Source organism: Colobus angolensis, unplaced genomic scaffold (assembly GCF_000951035.1).
Source record: "Colobus angolensis palliatus isolate OR3802 unplaced genomic scaffold, Cang.pa_1.0 Scaffold213, whole genome shotgun sequence".
NCBI lineage: Eukaryota > Metazoa > Chordata > Mammalia > Primates > Cercopithecidae > Colobus > Colobus angolensis.
Window position 1 is genome coordinate 606,915 of NW_012115300.1, and position 15,198 is coordinate 622,112.

At 36.0% G+C, this 15,198-nt stretch overlaps 1 protein-coding gene across 3 annotated transcripts in view; it reads left to right on the forward strand.

Annotated features, from left to right (window-relative positions):
• The first annotated feature begins 7,366 nt into the window (after positions 1-7,366).
• FILIP1 (filamin A interacting protein 1) overlaps positions 7,367-15,198 on the forward strand; it is a 200,223-nt gene continuing 192,391 nt past the window's right edge. For 2 of the 3 annotated variants that reach the window (XM_011942940.1, XM_011942938.1), the window contains exon 1: positions 7,367-7,783. The gene's annotated coding sequence lies outside the window, so the exon portion shown is untranslated. The remainder of the gene's footprint in view (positions 7,784-15,198) is intronic. The other variant, XM_011942937.1, reaches the window with a different exon arrangement.

Here is a 15,198-nt window from a genome sequence, read left to right on the forward strand (position 1 = left end):
CTGCAACCTCTGCCTCTCAGATTTGAGCAATTCTCTTGCCTCAGCCTCCTGAGTAGCTGGGATTACAGGTACACACCACCACACCCAACTAATTTTTGTATTTTCAATAGAGACAGGGTTTCGCCATGTTGGCCAGGCTGGTCTCAAACTCCTGACCTCAGGTGATCCTCTCCACTTGGCCTCCCAAAGTACTGGGATTGTAGTCATGAACCACTGCCCCTAGCCCTCAATTATCTTCTTAATTATCTTATGATACCAATGGAATTCCATGTGACTTCTGTGTAAAGACTCAGATAGTCATAATATTAATTATATAAATAATAACTATCATTCAGTGAGTGTCTATTTATATGCCAAACAGTAAGCATTAAAGACATTTAATTATAGAAAACTTAAAACCTGTATGAAAATAGAAAGAGTGTGCAGTATAATGATTACCTGTTTCCCAGCTTTAACAACAGTTATGTGATGGTCAATTCTGTTTCATTATACCTTCACCCACTTCTCTACCTCTCCCTACGCTGGATTTCTTTTTCTTTTTTCTTTTTTTCTCTTTTTTGTTTTTTTTGTTTTTTGAGACTGAGTCTTCCTCTGTTGCCCAGGTGGGAGTGATCTCGCCTCCCATGGATTTAAGCAGTTCTCCCGCCTCAGCCTCCGAGTAGCTGGGACTACAGGCGTGCACCACCACACCCAGCTAATTTTTGTATTTTTAGTAGAGACGGGGTTTCACCATGTTGGCCATGTTGGCCAGGCCAAGGCAGGTGATCCGCCCACCTCGGCCTCCCAAAATGCTGGGATTATAGGCATGAGCCACCTGTAATCCCTCCCAGCCAACACTTGATTATTTTGAAGCAAATTTCAGGCATCACATTATCTGTAAATATTTCAGAAGGTAAGGACTTGTAGGCATGATATATTTTAGATTATGTTTAATTGAAAAAATTTCACTAAATTATAACATACACAAATCATAAGTATATAGCTTGATTAATTTTCAAAATTGAACACGCTGGTGTCACTAGTGAGGAACTAAACATTACCAATGCCATAGACTCTTTGCTCATGTCCACCTCGAGTCATATTCCCGTCTCCTAAGGGCAATTACTATCCTGACTTCCAACACCATAGATTGGCTTTGTCACTTTTTGAACTTGAAATGTATGGAATCATACAGTGTACTTTTTGAGTCTGGTTTCTTTCACTTAACATTTTGTTAGAGAGATTTATTTACACGGCTGTGTAGTTGTAGATTGTTCATTCTCAATGCTACTGTATGACTATACCACAATTTATTTATCTGTTCAATTGTAGAAAGCATTTAGAATGTTTCTAGTGTTTGGATATGGTGAATAGTCGTTTTTCCATTTTAGCAGTTTTAATTGAAAGTTTTATATAAAGTTACTTTATTCCTACATCTTCTCTATTGTTTCTTCCTTATATATCCCTCTTTCCCCGCTACTTGAGAAGACTGGTTTTCCCTTCAAGAATCTTTTTTGTGGTCTTCGTCTAGTGTTAGCCAGTGACAACCACCTTGCTGGAGTAAATGCCCACATGGACAGTGGTGCTATTAGCCTTTTCCTGCTGCACCTATTCAATGCAGATGACATAGTTTTTCCTGTGAACCAGGACTACTTTGCCAATTTGCTGACCTTTATAGTATTCTTGCACAATCTGAACTTCATCATCCTTTCACATAGGCATGCATCTAACATTGTACTTCAGATCCAGCTCTTTGAAAAGAGGAGAAGACATAATCTTCCTGCAAATGTGGGAAGGTGCATTGAAATGCTTCTTACAGTTCTGTTTCAGTCAGAAGTCCCAAAGGGACTGGACTTCATTTTGGCTGCTTCTGCTTCAGTGATAGCTGCAAAAGGGAAAAACTGAATAGTCTTAAATTCTTTTATTAATCTTATAGAAGAGGGAAAGGTGGCTTAAGAGAGATTAAGTGATTTGCTAAACTCACACAGGTAATTAACAAGGGAATCTGGACTTAAACTAGCTTTATCCTACTCCAGAATCAGATATCTTAATGTCTGTATTTTTAAGAAAGCCCATTTTTCAGAGTTAACTATATATATGTGTGTGTGTGTGTGTGTGTGTAGTGTGTACATACAAACCTATATACTTTGTGAAGAAAATGCATTATTCTGTGTGGTTTTATGCCCAGTCACTGGCTTTCTGATTCTGTATCTGTTTCTTAGAGAATAAATGTCCCAACCTCTTATAAGAAATTGTTAAAAGTCATCCATTAAAACTAAGAATTGAGTATTGAGCAAGAGTAAGTCGTGACTCTGGCACAGGAAAGGAAGCAGGAAATAGTCTCAGGAGAAGGTTATCTGACCCTGTTGAAAAGTAGGATGCTTGTGATCTGTAAGTGTCTGTAGAATATGGTCCTAAAATAACTTTCAGGATTACACATGTTCTAGTAGGCTTGTCCTCCAGAGGTTGGCTTATGGGGTGTCAAAAAAACAACAACTTTTAGGGTTAAGTTCTAGTAACCCACTTTCAAGCACACACGCAGAGAAGTGGGAATTTTAATGTCTAATACATATATATAAGTCCTTAATTTATGGCAAAGGCAAAAATATTATCTTAGTTTATTTAAAACCTAGTTTTTCTCTTTCCTGAAGCAGTTGGAAAAATAAATAATTTAATATTTTATGAATATTTGTGGGTGTGACAGTACTTATTGTCAGGACAAGTATTTATTTTATTACAAATATATGTATATATTATTATAACAGTGTTAGTGCTGTTTCTTTTAAGGTTTTATAAAATCTAAATAGAAGAATAGCTAGATTAATTGAAAATGCAAGTATCTTCAAATTGTGAAAGCTGATTATATCAAGTGTAATATAATATTATGTTGATGCCAAATAACTTACTAATGTATGATTTCCCCTACATTGTTTTTCATTTTTTCTTGTTGTTGGTTACATCTTTGAGAACACATAGCTCCAAAACATTTTTAAATTGTTTATAAAATCATAAACCAAAAGTATATTTTTAGAATGTAATTTTAGAATTTCATTAAGCATTAAACTCATTCATCATAAAACATCATGCATTGCTTGTTTTAGAAACAATACTGAACAGCTCATATCCTTTGCTTAAAAATAGACTTTTTCTTAAAGCAATTATTTTCTTTTCAGTCCAATTTTTTCTTTTCTGGTATTCAACAGGACTTCAGTTCCAATGAATTTTTATTTTACTATGCTAATCATGAAATTGTCCCATCTTTTTTTCCTGTCTCCTCCAAAACTGTTGGATTTTAAATGTATTTTTTGGTCAGAAGTATATATATTCAGGGATAGTGAAGTTCATATGCCTTAACCCTCAGTGATTGATAAGAACAGGCTACTGTGACTATTGTATGTAAGAGGCAGTTAAGTAGTTAAGAACACAAATTTTTGGAACCAGATTTACTAGTTCAAATTCTGGTCCTGCTATTTATCAACTAACATGCGACCTTGGCCAACTTATTAACATCTCTGTGCTTCAATTTTTTTGCCTGTAAAATATGGGATAATAATAATACCCACCTCATAAAGTTATTGTGAGAATTAATTGGGTTAATATATGTAAGCCCTTAGAACTCTGTGTCTGGCTAATAGTAAGTGTTACATAGGTATTTTAATTATTATCCTGAGATCTATTACTTTTCTTTGAAATTTTAACAAATTCACTTTTGGGGACCAAGGAGGGCAGATCACTTGAGGTCAGGAGTTCGAGACCAGCCTGGCCAACATAGTTGAAACCCCGCCTCAGCTAAAAATACCAAAAAAAAAAAAAAAAAAAAAAAAAAATTAGCCGGGCATGGTGGTGCATGCCTGTGGTCCCAGCTACGCAGGAGGCTGAGGCAAGAGAATTGCTTGAACCTGGGAGGCAAAGGTTTCAGTGAACCGAGATCGCACCATTGCACTCCAACCTGGGCGACAGAGTGAGTGAAACTCTGTCTTAAACAACAACAACAACAACAAAAATTAAACAAATTCAAAATAACTAATTCACAATCAAATAATTTCCTTCTACGAATTTTTTATAGGTATCTAATGATGACCCAACTCTGTCCAGAGAGCCTGGAAGCATTTTCTGTATGCTCTATAGTTTTCTTTATCTTTTCTTTAATCTTTTATATGTTCATTTGTCATTCAGTCTTTCTTATTTATTGAACACTTACTGTGGTGCTTAGGTAGCTGGAAAAAAAAACAAACTGAAAAATTCTCTGGTACCGGTGAGCTTATATTCATCATCTCAAAGTGAGGCAATAAATGTTAACAGAGCATGTTTGATTGAAAACTTGTCTCATGCCACCCACCCACTACCCCCAAACATTATTAAAGTAAACATTGTTTTGAAGCAAATGTCTGTTTTTCTCTTCACTGGTATATTAAAGAACTTAATTAACTTATTAAACAACTTAACTTATTTTTGCTTTTAAAAATCACTGTGCTTATTTCAATGAACAAGGCAGGAAAATTTGGTTTTAGAAATGGGTGTAGAGATAATGAATGGGTCAATGCTCTTATTTAATTTATTTGCCTTTCCCTCCCACCCCCCCATAGCATTAGTCTATCTTCTTATTAAAAACTTTCATCATGACTCATCCTTGAAGTTGGGATATTCAGCTTTATTTGTAAATGGATCATAGCTTCTCAGAATGCTCACACTTCCGGCTGTGGGAAAGGATGCAGCTGAACAGTAATATATTAACAATATGTGTTGAAACAGCAGTTCCTTGTTGACTGTATACAAAACACAAATTTCTAATAGTTCTTAGCTGCACTACTTCCTCTGCAGATTATGTCGGAAATGCTTTAGTCTGAATAATCATTCCCGGGGGAAAAGCCTTCAAAATAAATTTACTTTATCGCCTGTGTGTGTGTGAGTGTGTATGTTAGAGAGAGAGAGAGAGAGAGAGAGAGAGAGAGAGAAAGAGAGAGAAAGTCTGATTATTGTGGAATACCGAGTCAGTCATGTACATATGTCTAGTATAATTAAAGAACATAATTTGATGATAGCAATTATATGAATATCTAATTATATGAATTATTCTGTATGCTGTGGCTTGTGACCACATTGTTTAAAAATAAACTAATAGCAACAATAGACAGCTAATCCAAAGTTTAAGGAAAACAATGGTGAGGGAATAGGTTTTCATAAAACAAAACAAAACTGAAAACTTTAATTATCTGGATAGTTATGGAAGAAATAAATCTATCACCCTTTTTTGGCCATAAGGGCAAAGGGGGTTTTTCCCCTCAGTTATCTCGACATTTGGCTACCACTCTTCTTTGATTCATTTTGGTCTGGAGATATCTGTAACGTGAACTCTTAGTAGGGGTCAAATAATATATCCCCAGAGTTATTTTTAGTGGATTTTAACCTGGGGCTGTTGCATTTGGTGTGTGTGAGGGGAAGTGTATATATTTTCAAACAGTAATTTATCCACATCCCACCCTGACCCCCCACTTTTTTTGGAGACAGGGTCATGTTGCCCAGGCTGGAGTGCAGTGGCACAATCATGGCTCACGGCACCCATGACCTCCTGGTCCCAAGCCATCATCTCACTTCAGCTCCCCAAGTAGCTGGGACTACAGGCATGTGCTACCATGATCGGCTAATTTTTTGTAGAGACAGGGTTTTGCTGTGTTGCCTAGGCTGGCCTTGAACTCCTGTCCTCAAGTGATCTTTCCACTTCAGCCTCCCAAAGTGCTGGTGTTAGCCACTGTGCCCGGCCCCTTTGTAATTTTTTAAAAGTTCTGATGATTCTGAATTATCTCATAATTCACTTACATACTTTCTACCACTATTAGAACCCACTTTTGGGGACTGTGAATAGATTAAGTTTCTAAAAGATCCATTAGCTCAACAAGAGTCAGTTAATTTCACATGAGAGCTCTTTCATCTTAATAGAAGTCTTTTTTTTTTTTTTTTTTAATCAAGGTTGGCTCAGACTCAGAAAGACTGGGTCTGAACAAATGCAATTTTACATGTATATGGTAGTAAGTACATTAAGGGGGCAGGTTGCATGCTGTCAGTGTGCCATTTGGAGTGAGAACTGAGATGTTTTCGAATGGCTTGAGCAGGTGAGGGTCATTTCTTTAAAAAGAAGGACACGCACACACTCCTGATTGAAGTGGCAAACTTTCTCAGAGACATAGGGTTACCCAGCACATAAGCTACTTACTGCAAGTATGCAACTCTTAAAATATTACATCCACACCTTTACATATGTCCTTGGTTCATCTTCAGTTTGCATGTCAAAAAGAGGGTATCTTTAATCTGACAAATTGATCTCAGGAAGAGGGTCAACCTTTATAATGGTATTGGTGAGATTTTTGTCAGGGCCATATTCTAGTTTGTTATTCAATAATGTTTCTCTCTCTCTCTCTCTCTCTCTCTCTCTCTCTCTCTCTCTGTGTGTGTGTGTGTGTGTGTGTGTGTGTGTGGTGTGTGTCTCCCTTCCTATTTTACCTGTGACCAAAAGGACCTCCCTCAGTTTCCCTTAGTGTTAATTTCACATATGTAATTAGTAAAACAGTCCCCAAAACTAGTTAAACAATTTTTAGAAAGTTTCAATCTCAGCAGATTCATACCGTTTATATGATGTAGGATGAACCACATAAAGTATCTTGAGACATTGTTCATGTTGTGGAGACTTGAGGGTTAATGATGAGGCAAGCCTATCAACAACCAGAGGTATCTCGTGTCCTGGATTTCCTGGAGTGTTTATCGTGTGTTACTTTGAATGAATGACCTGAGTGAGGATGCTAAGATTTTCCGTCTTAACATTACTCCTTTCAAAATCATAATGTTATAGACATTCCTTTATGGTAATTTTATTTTAATAACATGCAGGTACATAGCTGGACAAAAGTCTGATGTGACTAGGTAAGTGATCTAGCTATAAATGAAACACACCAGTGTCAAAAGCTGTTTGGAAGTGATCTCGTACTCATTTTCACAACCAACAGTTGTGCTACACTTTTTTGAAACCTCCCTTTACGCAGAAGAAGTGATACACTTTTAAAAAGCATTTTTTATTTCAGAACATTTATCTGAGAGAGCCTAATTGAGAAGAATATTGCATTAGTAAATTGCTCTGCCCAAGACAACTGCTGCTCTGTTTCTCTTCACGTTTTAAAACCTAAGTCCCAAATCTCAGTCTATAGTTAAGAGCTTCAAACAATAATTACCTCTGTGAAATAAGCAGAAGTCCTTAAAAGGGTCTGTCGGTTTTCCCGCAATCTTTTACAGGGTGAGCAGCGCTGTATCCACTGATAACCCAGCTGCTTAGGAACTGAGTAAAGCCGGCTCCAAACTTCTCAGCTGTTGACAGGCTTGACTTGCTGAGAACACCAGTTAAATATAGCACCCGCGAGCTCAGCTCCTCAACATAGTCATTGCTCTGACAGTGTTGTGAAGAGAGCAGAAGAGGAGAAACCTAATCTCAGAACCCAACAACACCTAGCAACAGTTGAAAAAACTTTTAAACAAAAGTCTGGGTGGGAGATATACAACAACTTCCAATTTCTGCTGATCGGGATTTCAGGGAGAAGAAGCTGCTTTCTCCCCTCTCTACCCTGTTTCCTGCATGACTTCAGCTATTGGCTAGTTCTGGGAAAGAAAGTGGGAAAAGCTTTTTCCTCTGTATTCTTTTGAGCTGAATAGTTTTTGAGAACTCGAATCTGTCTTGGGCTGTGCGACAAGCCACTGGGTTCTTCAAAGGATAAACTACCTCCATAGAGGACATACCTTTGGTTAAAGGAGCTGCCGTCAGGTAAGACCAAAATAAATAACTACTTACTCTCTTAAGAAATATCTGTGTCCACAAGAAGAGAGTTCTCTTCCATTCTGTTTTGTCTGTTTCCTTTGATTCTTCCTGTTCTACGATGTGATAGCACATTTAGAAATTATAACCATTGTGAATTATTTTTAAAAAGTCAGAAACATCATATTTTCCTCAAAATCATACCGATTCCTTTTTAAACACATAATTTTATCATGTTTTAGTAGACATCAAAATATTTCTGCCAAGTTAATGCTCTTCGGCAGGTAACAGAAATATGACAAAGAACATTTCATATCTCATTTCACAATTGGGATGGCTAAGCAATGAAAAGGATATCTCCCCTAGAAGTAAAATAACTTTCATTTACTGAAACTAGCTAACCAGCTTGTGTGGTAAATGAGAAGAAAGTCCCGCATGGTGTTTGTAGTGCTGTACTTTTTAAACCTGCTGTTGTATGTGTCTCCTTTTGCCTAATTCTCTGATTACACTGGTACACCTTGTGCTGGTTCTGACCTCGTTACACTGCAGTCACCCCAAAGGCTTCTGACTGGGCATAAAATATGCCTGGTATTAAATCACTACTCTTGAAGTTGTTGACTATAACTACTCAAGATAATGATATTTGTGTATTTTAAAAAAATAAATTAATGCTTGTGTTTAGGTATAACAGATTCTGTTTTTAAAAACTTAATTAATTAGAAAATATTTTCTCTTAAGTTGCACGTATGTGTGTATGAATGTGTTTACTGTAGCGTGAAGGAAATCCTCCTTTCACATGATGACATCTTGTCTCCCCTTCCATGAGTTGCCATGCAATTTTATCAGAATGCTTAGAGTAACCAATTTCATGTTGAATATGATAACTTATGGCTGTACATTGTTGATATAGTTAGTATTGACATCTGGTGGTTTGTAATTGGGCTAGATTTGCATAAAAATATTTTTCCTCTAAATGAACATGATGATTTGAATAATTTTTGTAGTCTAAGGATAATATCAAAGAATTTACAGAAGCACATTTTAATTGGAATTTTTAAAGTCTATTCTATCAATGTAAAGAAAGAATTTACCCAAGACCAGTTTTGAACATATTATTTGTTGACAAATAAGAATGTATCAGCCTTTTCAGAAAATGATCCTCTTTTAAGAAAAGCTAATTAAAGCTTATATAACATATACTCAGGAAAATGAAACAGCATACCCATTTCAGTGTGTATTATGTTTTATAATTCTGATTACTTGTTTATACAGTAAATAAGTGAATCATATATGATACAAATATGTACAAATAATGGTGCAAAATGCACTCTGGTAAGTTTACTATTAGAGAATGAAACTCCTGGTGCTTTAGTAGAGATGAAATATCTTTGTCTCGAAGGAGTTTGAAAAGTCAGAACTAAATGCTTTACATTGTTCTTGTTTTTGTCCTAAGAAGGGTCACGTTGTTGGCTTAAAAATGTATGTGTAAGGCCAAAATCTACCATTGATTCTAGGCATGTAATTTCTTTTGGAGTCAGTGGGACAGTGTGGCGATAACTGAGTGCAGCATTTGGCCCTGTGTGAAAGTCGTGTTTGCTTATGAAGTGAATTTTTCAGTATCATTAATTGTCTTCATTGTTATACACTTATTCTTGAGAATCAAGAGCAACTCAGCTCAGGCTAAACCACATGGTTTCCTCCGCTACATGAACTATCAGGCTCTCCATGACAATGCAGATCTGTTCTCCTATTCACTCAAGTTCATAGTTCTGTGACATTTTGTAACTGTCCCTTTCCCCTTTACCATGAAAGTTGTTAGATTCCATTGCCATGTCTTCCACCACACTAATGCCTGTTCTCTTCATGCTAGTTTGGATTGTAACAATGCTGTTCCCTCCTACCCCTTGTTGCCATCCAAATCATCTTGCCCATGACCACGAGACTGGTTTTACTAAAATATTGCTATGTTTGTCTATCTACTCTTCAGTTATCTTCTGGGACTTCTAGTAGCTGCCAAACACCTAGGCTGGGTGTTTTGAAAACCTTCCATCATCTGGCACCTACTTAACTTTTCCAGTCTCACTACTATGACTCAACAACAAGGTCCCTCTGCTTCAGGTATTTTAGATTATGGGCCATTCTCCAAACACATACTCAGTGAACATTTCAATACCCCAGCTTTGCCCCAGCTTCTATTCTCCCTGCCTGGAAGACATTTACTCTCTGGTCGTGTAGAAACTTTGCCTACTCTTTAAGACCCAGATCAGAGTCCTCCACTTTCACAATGATATTCTGGACCATACATTTTAGAAGTGATTCTTTCTAAGTTTAGACAGCTTGGTGCTCTGTTAGAATTAGGGTACTTTTAAGTAGGGTTTGCCTCTTTATATTCAGAACAATTTTATGACGTCTATTAGGTGCAAGGCAGTATCCTAAGCATCACTTGGCTTAAGAGCTTCTCAGCTGCAGGCATGTTGCAGATGTTCCATTCACATTTGTGGCTCTGATATCTGATGATAAGAGAAAGTATGGATAAGTATAGAATCAAGAAAAGCAACTGTAAGTTAATAACTTTTTACTTCAGAAATTTCTCAAGGAAAGTCTTCATGGTTTTACTATGCACAGAAAAATTACAAACACTTTTAACTACACTCATGTACTTGATTGTGGAAATGATGTTGTATCTCTCAGGAATAAAATAGAACGGGGAAATATGACAGGACTGTGTATGTATATATGCATGCATGCACACACACACACACACACACATCCTGTGTATCTACCTAGACCTCTAAATACTGTAACTTTTATATACTTTTGTTACCTTTTGGTGCCAGGTTCTACTTACAGTTACTTTTGGTACAATTCATTTAAATCATGGCTCCTATTTGTGGATCATGAATTAGAATCTGGCTTTGAACAAGAAAACATTTAAATACATTATGATCCTTTTTCTGCTCTTTTTCTCTTGATATTTTGAAAAAGAGATATTTTTCAGTGTTATCTTTAATTTTCTCGTGAAAACTGTAACCTTATTGGGTGAGATAAAGCAGGAATCATACTTTTGAAGCAATTTGTTCTGTATCCACCAAAAGAAAAACATTCTCTTAGTATTTATATTTTAAGATGGGCAAAGTGGTGAAATTTACTCTTTTAAATGGATATTCAGTAAGAAACACTATGGAATTTTCCAGTGAAATTTGTGAAATATTTAATATGTTCATTAAGCACTGGTTTCCTTGTGGTTATAATTTTTATTTATTGTTTAGAAGTGAAACTTTGGGGTTTACACAGTCTAAATAATGCTACCTGTGTTTTCCTTTTTTGGCAGATGAGCATTTTTTCATAAAACATATTCTTTAAGATATAAGATTTTACACAGTTTGTTTAATCCACATTTTCATTCATTTGTCTAATCTTCCTTCTTTAAACTTGTGGGTTTTTGAAAGATAGCACTAGGAGAAATGAGGGGGCAAGCTCGTGTTGAGATTTATCTCAACAGAAAAGTTTAAGAGAAAAAAGATTAGTTAACAATTTATTAGAAAAATGACATCTAAAAATTTGCAGTATAAAATTGTTTTTACATTGTTTTTAATACATACAACAATAAACAGAAAAAAAGATGAACTAATAAAAATACATTTTGTTTCTTTAAATCTGAGTTGAAGATATAACCAGAATATGTTCATGGAAGAGGAGTCAGAAAAGGTTAGTACTTGAGTAGGTCAGTCAGATAGCCTGGATTCAGATTTCAACTCAAGGTGACCTTAGGCAAATTAATCTCTGTGTCTCAGTTTCTTCATCTGTAAAATGAGGGTAATAATGCTATTTCCTCATAAAATTTTTTTGAACATTAAATGACTTATAAAATCTGTAGTTTATAATTTATTCTTCAATAAATTTAAGCTAGTATGGCTTTATTACACCTTAAATGTAGTTATTTGTTTACTTTAATCTTTGTTGCATACAAAATTCTTGGATGCAGATAGTTTGTGATCTCAACTTCATAGATTATAGGAAAGGTAGAAGAATGTATTATTTAAGTTTGGAATCCTGCTTGGGACATACTTTGCTGCTGGGTACTCTAAGCAGACACAATTTGAACAGCAGCCAATAATTTAGTATGGAATTTATGTTTCAAACTCTCCCTTATCACTCAGCAGTCTGCTGTCTTATAGTACCATTACTAAAAAGGCTAAGAAATCACCCACAGCACAGACTGTTCTATGGTTTCTATATTTGCACTTGGAGATAAAGTGTGTTTATACATAGTGCTTGGGTGTCTGTTTTACAGCCGACTACACTGGGTAATGTACAGCAATGAAGACTTCCTCCTCCATGCAAGAACACATTATTAAATTTATCATTCTTTATTTCTTTCCTTAGATGATTTGTTTTGTTTTACTAACCTAGTAACAGATAAAAATGAAAAGACCAAAAAAGGTCATCATAAGCTAACTTTAACTTTACTAAATGGAAATGAATTCTTGCTATTCATTGCCCTTAATCCTATTCATTCTTCTTAAATATGAAAGGAAATATACATTCCAAGAGAAAAAGTGTTATCTTGTAAGATGTGTATGTATGTGTATTCTGCTTAATATTCTGTATACTTAACAAAAATATATAAAGCACCTTTATAAGCAGGAAACTTTCTTAGCAGCTTTAGTGGCAACAAACCTTATGTAGGACATACATGGTTTAAATCTGTCAATTTTACTTTATTTTTCCCAATTGAAAGAATAAGTCTCTAAAAGATGAGGCAAAACAAATTTTAAAATTGTCATTCTCTAATGAAAACTTTGTGTAGAGAGAAACAAAGGAAGGTAGGAAGGAAAAGTACAATAAAGAAAGAAAAGAAGGAAATAATTTTTCCTGGCTTTGCAGAATGAATACATTATAGTGGTACCAAGGTAAAAATATAGGAACCTCAGGAAAGTATATTGGATTATGTTTTTCTTTTTTCTTAAATGGTCAGTCTATGCTTTAGCTAATGAGAGAAGGGAAAAGACAATAGGCAGAATATAGCTTTCCCTGGTAGACGCTAAGGCAGTTTAATTTCAAAGACCAGGAAGCCTGTTGTGGAAGAATTTAGAATAAGGAAAGTCATACATGAACTAAGCAGCTTTAGCTGGCTGTTAACCAGCTGATTGCAGAAATTGAGAAACTCCCAGCACAGAAGTGAAGTAATGCAACATAAACCAGCATCCCCATGCTGCTGTGTCTCTGAGGGCTTTGTTTAAGCCATAGCAACACTGAGACATCAAAAGAAGGTTTGGGTCTTTTTTCCCATTTTTGGGAAATGGTGTCAACGTGCATAATATTGGGTGATTTATGTGTTTCTGAGGTCTGTGAAAGACAAACTAAAAAGAATTTTTAAAGCTAATGCAGAAATTACCTTGAGTGATCTGATTTTAATTGAGCCCTTAAGGTTTAAGGATATTTCTGTTTTTATTTGCTTGCCTAAATGCTGTTGCCTACATCCTTTACCAAAACACTGAGGAAACGATGATTGTTGCTTCACTGACCAAGGACCCTATAAGTCTGTACTTGAAAATAGTCTTTTTTGATCTTGTAAAAACTCTAATTGCAATCTTCCCAAGTTAATTTCAATAAATGAATTATCTACTTCTTATCTTTGTAAGGAAAAGATGTAAGAAAGGTATGAAATGGACACATCAGAGTTGACTAAATGCATTCTTTAAAAAATAATTTGCTGAAAATTTCAGGCCAAAAGAAGATTTGACTGAAAACAATAGACTACTGGCACCACCAAGACAATGGAGTTACTGCCAACTTGCCCTTGTTTATCTAAAAGATCTATGCAAAAATTAAGTTTTCACACACACATGTGTGCACACACACACACACGATGACACAGTAATGGGAATAAATGAACATTCTTTTTCTTTCATATAATTATGTCTTAAGCAACTCGTTTTAGGCCTTGCCTCTTTGACCGTGGTACCAAGCACAACAGAAAAGGAAGAGGTATTGCTGACTTCATAATGCTGTTTCAGTGTGGATGAGGAAATGATGCCCTGAGCCTGTATTTGGAGCCCTGCAGTTGCTGTGACGACAACACACACTAATGGCAAACAAAGAGGGTCTGCTCATCAGGGCAAGCCAGGAAGAGTTTTCCCAGCTCAGATTTTTCCTAACTATTCTGTAAGTCTCGAAATGTGACATTGGAGGAATTCAAGGATCTTTGTGTTTCATTAACTGTTAAGTAAGTGACACATGCTTGAAGAGCAGCCTGGTATTTGGATCAGGGAGTGGCCTTACATATAAGCTTAACTTTCATATGCTGTGTTGATAGATATCATCTTCTGGTTTGGATACCATCAAACCAACTGGTTTGGCCATAGCCTGTTCATTTTGGTCTTTAAGGAAGTCAGCTGCATTGGTAGAGTTCACTTCTCAGAGCCCCTCAACTTTTGGTAAGACATCCCAACCTTCTACATTCTGCTCATTCCACAAATAATAATAATAATGATGGCTACATGTAATATACATTATCTATATAATATACAACATATGCAGTACTTTTACTATATAAAATGATATGAATAACTAGCATATACTTGAGAAGATTACTATGTGCCAGGAATTGTGCCAAGCATTTTACATGGATGATTTTATTTGCTTCTCATAACAATCCTATGAGGTACTATTTTTTATCACTATTTTACAGATCAGGAAAATGAGGTTTATAAATGTTAAATAACTTACCCAGTGGTAGATTTAAAATCCAAATCCAGGCAATTTGACCTTATCTATTCTATATTTTCAACCACTTTTTAAAATTCAGGCAGTTATTTATGGAACACCTCCACCTAGATGACTATGAGATGTTTTAATGAAATGTATAGAATGTGACACTGCAGGATAACAGCTGCCTCTATAGCATGAAAACATTCACAAAATGCAAAGAATGAAGAGATTTAGGGTCAGAAAGCCAACAGAGGCTCTTTTCCAGGATCCCAAAGTGGAATCAGAAGCTTCAATGGCCAGTAGAGTTGGGCCACCCTCGATGAGCTAGGCCTGGGGCACTGAGAAGCAGAAGCGATTCTTCCAGTTATTGATGGGGCAATGTGGTTCTTGGTTTCTACACTGCTGGGTTGATTCCTAAGAAGAGGATGTCATGGAGCATTTGATTTTGTACCACTTCCTTTGACACTGTTGGGGCTTTGGTCTGCTGTTGCTTCTATTGACAACTCAGAGCCACACCTTCTATTGTAAACTTTGAATGTGCTGCCAGTCTCTGCCTTGGTCATAAACATTTAGTTTGTGAAGTGGGTTCAAGAGGGAGTTCTATGAAATACTTATCTCCATTGTTGGTAGCAATACTTCTTCAAGAAACCTTTGGTGGAGTGTGTGTGTGTGTGTGTGTGTGTGTGTGTGTGTGTGTTTTGGTCAGGAGG